We start from the raw sequence: 250 nt of genomic DNA, 5'->3' as shown, positions 1-250 counted from the left end.
ATACAGAAAGTCCACAGGAAGGTGTCCCTGGAGCCTTCCCTAGGCGGAACCACCCCAACTCTCCCAGCCTCCTTCCACGGACGGTGCGCCCCCTGATTATTTTCGTGGCCCTCACCCAGACTCCCCCTAAGAGGGCCACCTTACACCCTAAAATACACGCGCAATGCACAGGTCAGAGGCACGGGTTAGCCCACAGCAAGCACACTCGGACTAGGTCCGACGTAAATAACGCACCAGACTCAGTAACCAG

This window comes from Merops nubicus, unplaced genomic scaffold, assembly GCF_000691845.1.
Source record: "Merops nubicus isolate BGI_N331 unplaced genomic scaffold, ASM69184v1 scaffold12326, whole genome shotgun sequence".
In the NCBI taxonomy this organism is placed as follows: domain Eukaryota; kingdom Metazoa; phylum Chordata; class Aves; order Coraciiformes; family Meropidae; genus Merops; species Merops nubicus.
This window is presented reverse-complemented; position numbering follows the sequence as displayed.